The sequence below is a fragment of the Phyllostomus discolor genome, chromosome 9 (genome assembly GCF_004126475.2).
Source record: "Phyllostomus discolor isolate MPI-MPIP mPhyDis1 chromosome 9, mPhyDis1.pri.v3, whole genome shotgun sequence".
Classification (NCBI taxonomy): domain Eukaryota; kingdom Metazoa; phylum Chordata; class Mammalia; order Chiroptera; family Phyllostomidae; genus Phyllostomus; species Phyllostomus discolor.
Genome location: NC_040911.2, coordinates 6010042 through 6015512, shown reverse-complemented (window position 1 = coordinate 6015512; position 5471 = coordinate 6010042).

The window sequence follows — 5471 nt, the reverse complement described above, 5'->3', positions numbered from 1 at the left end:
CTAAGCTGGTTGCAGGCCCTTTAAGATGAGACTCCTGAGAATTCCTCGGTTTCTTCTGCTGTCCCAACCCCACTGGATTTTATAGTCAGAAGTTATGGGGACTTATCTTCCTGGCACTGGAACCCTAGACTTGGGGGGTCTTGTGTGGGGCTGGGACCCATCGCTCCTGAGATGTCCCTCCCAATGTTTATCCCTCACACATGGTGTGGGACTGCCTGGTCCATGTCTCTGTGTGCCCACGCTTCTCCGCGCATCTCTGCATCTCTGCTCCTCCTACCCATCTTTAACTCCTTGGTTGTTGAACTTCCATATAGCTCGATTTTCTGACAGTTCTGGATGGTAGTTGTTATGCAGTTTAGTGGTAATTTTTGCTGTGGTTGTGTGAGGAGGCAAGACATATTTACCTACACCTCCATCTTGACTGGAAGTATAAATCCTATATCCAATACACAAATGTTACCGTCTTATACTTGTAAGGCATTTAAGAGAATACCATTTATATTCAAAATGCAAATTTTGATTTAAAAAAGTAATTCTGCTACCAGATACTTTTGACAACTAGCACCAAGATTGTTGATAGCTCTTGTATGTTATAAGCATATGATAATCTGGGGGTATTGATTGAAATATTAACATTTTCAGAATTGCACAGGGAATATAAATTGAGTAAATATTAGAGTAAAAATACAAATATTCTCTGTATGAACAGCAGGTGGTAAAGGCCACATATTAGCCAACAATTAAAAAAATGTTATATTTAGGTACTATGATAATATACAGATACAAATATAAAAGGCATTGTCTTTGAATTAAAGACGTTATAACTTGTTAACATAACATTATCAGTGTGTTTAAATGAGGTTAAGAGCTATATGACTGTGATTTATACAGGCTAATAAGAAATCAAAACATACATCTAATTGTAATATTCTTCTCAGAGAGGAGAACCATGTAACAGGTTTGAGTTAATTAGATATAAACACTGAAGACACAGAGCTGGGATTTAACCTGGCTTCGGCTTTAATCCGTATCCCTTTCTGATCTTCAGAGTCATTATCTGAACAGTTCAGATGACCGAAATACTTTAAGTATTAAGTACATTTAGCTCATTTGTCCCTGGTTACTTTCTGTTAGCAGAATGTAAATTTGAAAGAATTAGAAGTCAGACAAAAAGTGGTATTTCTTATGTTATGAGATGCTCAAAAAAAAGCATGGATTACACACTGTTTTTCAAATTGAGACACAATGAAGGTTGCTGGCAGAAACTAATCAGGAAAAAACACCTATTTCTAAGATAAACTGTGACATCATAGGGCTTTTGGTTTAACACTTGAATGACAGGTAGAGTGTTTTTTTTTTCTCCCTGCCCATGTTCATTGTCTTCATTTGTCCACAGGAAATTCAGTTTGATAGATTTATGAATTTATGGTACAAGTTTACCTGGTTTTGGAATAACTGGGAAGGGCCTGCTTCACACTCTTTAAAAAATCACATTTTTCAGGAGGCCCTGACGGTTATAGGAGGAGAACGTATTTGAAGCCTTGAATATAATGAACTCGAAACTTTTGAGAGAAAGCACTTACATCCCTCTTCTGTGCGCTATGCTTCAAGTATTTATAGCCAACCCCAGTTATTGATGTTGCAAATCGGTTCTTAAAGTATCTCTTCACTCTCTCAAATTGATGAAGCACGCAAGCCCCAAGTTCTTGCGAATTATTTGGAGGAAGACTCGGCTCTCATCCATTTTGTCTGCGGGATGAATTAAGGCAATGTTTCCTTTGTGTCGTGATTGAAAATCCCATTTGTGGGCTTCTGCCATTATGTCTTCGTGAAAAGACCTCATAGGAGAGATTTAGGAATTCCTTCGACATACTTTTCAAGGATAACTTCTAGAAAAGTACTTTGGGAAGATTATAATGTATACGCTCTCTCTGCTTACTCCAAAAGAAGTGAGTAGATTATATGGATCATTATCTCTTTAATTGCATCTGCAGACAATGATGGAGCTCGCTTCCCCGTTTCTCGCTATGAAGACAAAGTGCTTCCCAAAGCATGGGGCTCAGTCATGCTGCACCTTCTCCATTATCGTGTCGACCAGCTGACGGCACACGGCCTGCCATGGGGCTCGATTTCAAACGGCCAAAGCAAACGCATTGTAAAAATAACATTTCTTACTTTTGCGGAATTTTCATGGGGATATTTACTTTATTTAAAAATTCAAGTGGCATGCTGGAGATGAGATAACAGGCAAGGATATCACTCATTTAGCTTTTTATCAGGGGAGACTCAGTCACAAAATTCACATTAGCAATGACACTTTGTCCTCAGTGTTGAGAGGACACTCGAAGCAATTTTTGGCTAAATTTATGTTACACCTCCCACTCCTGGCTCAATGCTTGCTGCGTGCCTTCTAATTATCCCACTTTCCTTTCCTTACATTCTGATCTGTCTTCAGTTCCATTTCGCTCTAATTTCCTCCGTAGTCACCTAACATTTTCTATTATCCTTCCCAGTCACTCAATGGCCCCTTAATTGCCATTCATTATATAAGCCTGTCAGGAAGCTGAGGAAACCAGTAATTTTATGACCTAAAAAAGCTTTTGGACTTATTGAGTTACATCTCAGACAAATTTCCTCTTGTTCTGTGACTGAATATAACTTGTCTCTCGTGTTGAAAGTCCATTTCTTTCTTTTAATTAATTTATTTTTGTTCATTCTACTATAGATGTTTTTGCTCTTCCTCCCTTTTCCCACCTCAGTTTATCTCTATATCTAACTTTGCATTTAATTTTTGGGTCTGGCATTACTTTTGTGACCTGCAACAAACGTTCAGGCCTCCAGTAGTTGCAAGATCATCATAGAATCAATAAGTGCATCTTCTTAACAGCATGCTGTAGGGTAAGCGGAGTCAGTCCGGCTCCCTCACCCAGATGCCTGGGCCCCTGAGATCAGCAGCATTCTCACAGCCTTGAGACTGGGCCCAGTAAGCAGTATGCCCACAGCCTTGAACGGGCCCGCATGCGCAGAATCACTCTTAGTTATACGCTATCTTGGCATCCTGCCAGCGTTGTGCACATTTAGTACAGAAGGGAGTTGGGACTTCCCGCTGTGCGACACGCAGATTGTGGTGTGCACTTTGAATGGTTGCAACACTCATGATCGTGGAGAGTATGTGAATAATCAATAAATAATGAAGTATAGTGAATGGCACCCAGTAATTGGAATCACTCAATAGAAATAGTCATTTTAAGACTGCACTTTTGAGTTTAGATGTGTCGTCTTGTTGAATGATTTTAACACACTTTAAAAATTACATTTCCATTCTTTATTTTATCATTGTAATTTCCAAGTAAATGTTGATATTATGTTTAGTCTTATTACTAAAATTTTAAAGGCATGTTTAATAAGCAAATACCTCCCAGACACAGTGCTGTTTCTGCCAGTAAATCAAAAATGAGATAGGGAATATTGCTTTACTAATATGCTCTCCCTAAAATATTCAGGAGGGGAAAAACAATTTGTGAACAGCGGTTTTCAAAATAAATCTTTTTTTCAAAAAATATCAAAAAGTTGTATATGACCATGATTTGTTTGACAGACTGTGTTTTTGGAACATAAGCACTTATTTAGGGAGAGGGTGTCTTTCAGAGACGCTAATTGTACATCACATTGTTTTAACTTGGGTACATTTCTGTATGTAATAGTGTCAACTTCAAACTTTCTTACTTTTCATCTCTGAAATCTCAGATGCAATTTTTTGACAGCGAAAGCAATTCAAATGTACAAAATCTTATGTTTAACTTTGCATTTTAAATTGTGACATGGAAAAATAAGTATCATATAACCCAAATGAAATTCTCTATTTAGTTTTATGATTTGTAAATTCATATAAATGCACGTACAAGTATGATTACATTGTGTAAAGGAGTATTGTTCATGAGCATATTTACTAGAAAACAACACAGTGACTTTCATGAATTTTAGGGCAGACATAACAATTTCCCCATTATACCTGAAATCATATTTACACTCACAAAGAGATGTGCTTTGCGTTTACTGAGGAAGTTGTAAAGGGAGGAGGTTTTTCAAGATAAATATACTTACAGCTTAGGGAAAGAATAAAAGAATGCATTTAGGAAATAAAACAGATCTAGGGAAATTCAGCTTTTCCTTGTCCTTATCATCTATTCCTCTAAAGTTATTTGAGAAATAGTAATCATCAATGTGAGTAAAAACCATATTTATGTTTTCTTTGGGTGCTTATTTTACAACAATTTCTTCTCACAGTCTATATCCCTTATTTCTCTCATTTCTTATCTGGTCCTGGGATTTCTCTCTTCTTTTCTCTACATTTTAAAAGGCAATTTATTGTATCTTGAGAGCAAAATTGTGTCTGCAACAATATACCTCCAATTTCATAGCGAAGATCAATTTGGAAATATAACACACTATGTTAAAATTTCCTCCATAGTTTTAAAAATAGTTCTACTATGTTTTCATGATACTGAAAGGGCACTGTTACTATGATACTTTTCTGAAATGCCATTTTAAAAATTTAACTCTTCTCTAACATTTTGTCAACCACTGGGAACACGATGTAATGCCTAGAGATCAGGAACAAAGGTGATCACACTGGGCTTGACTTACATGCTGACGTAATCCACTACTATTTTGCCAGAGTTGTCAGAACAACATACCACGGACTCAATGGGAACATGGCAACAGGAGTTCATGTGCCTACAATTCTGGAGGCTGGAGTTCAAGATCAAGGTGTCTGCCGGTTTGCCTAAGGCCGTCCTCCTGTGCTTGCAGATGACTGCCTTCTCGCTATGTCCTCACACAGTCTGAGTGTTCTCTGTGTCCCAACCCCTTCTTGTTCTAAGGACAACAGTTACACTCAACGAGGACTGCAACACACAAGTTTTGGTGGTGAGGAGGGGGACCCACTCACCAAATTTACTCCACTCATAAATACAAACCAGCATTGACAGACTTGAGCTATTATTAATATTTTAATTATATATCAGTTGTTGAAATCTGTATTTTCAGGTAGTGGGAAACATATTAGTAGTAGTAGCCATCCTTCGAAGACCTAAATTGCACTTTTTCCTAAATTGTAACTGACATCTTCTGGTTTCCCTGATATATAAAAGTGTTTAATAAATGATAGCTGAAAGTATGAATGATTATGAGGCCACACAGATGGATGGATGGATGGATGGATGGATGGATAAATGAATGAATGAATGATCACATAAGAAAAGAAATGAAGCCCTGGCTGGCGTAGCTTAGTGGATTGAGTGCGGGCTGCGAACCAAAGTGTCACAGGTTTGATTCCCAGCCAGGGTACATGCCTGGGTTGCAGGCCATAACCCCCAGCAACCACACATTGATGTCTCTCTCTCTCTCTCTCTTTCTCCCTCCCTTTCCTCTCTAAAAATAAATAAATAAAATCTAAAAAAATGAAGAAA